Source organism: Notolepis coatsorum, assembly GCF_963971535.1.
Source record: "Notolepis coatsorum genome assembly, chromosome: 1".
NCBI lineage: Eukaryota > Metazoa > Chordata > Actinopteri > Aulopiformes > Paralepididae > Notolepis > Notolepis coatsorum.
In genome coordinates, this window is record NC_140165.1 from 16239621 (window position 1) to 16240139 (window position 519).

A 519-nucleotide genomic window follows, 5' to 3' on the forward strand; every position below is an offset into this window, starting at 1 on the left:
ACTGTGTTGTGAATCTAAGAATAATTCGGACAAAGCTGCTATACATTATTTTCAAAATATAGGCTACAATACCCACTGACTGTCTACAACGATGCCATACCTAAATCATGCATGATTAATTACAGCATAATAGCCCAGGCCTATTCATTCCATGCAATGACAGTTGACTTTCTTAGAGAATCAAAGCATATAGCTTTACTGCAAAAAAAAAGTTAAAGTAAAATTTAAGAAACAGTTTTTTCTTTCAGAAAGTTTAGTTGCACCAGCACTCTGGGCCTAACGATCTACTGTGAAATATAGACTGGCTATATATACGCGACATGAATTGATTATCCCGTGTAATAGCTTACATAATTATGTCAAATGTCCTCTTATCATTATGAAAGTGGGGTTTATTCACTGAGTCGCACACAGTACGGATAACGGATTCTGTCTCGTGTGCGGCTGGTGGGCGGTGTCGAACCTCGCTGCGAGATCCGCTACTCTATCGCTACTTTCTCCCTCCGTCAGTCAGTCGGT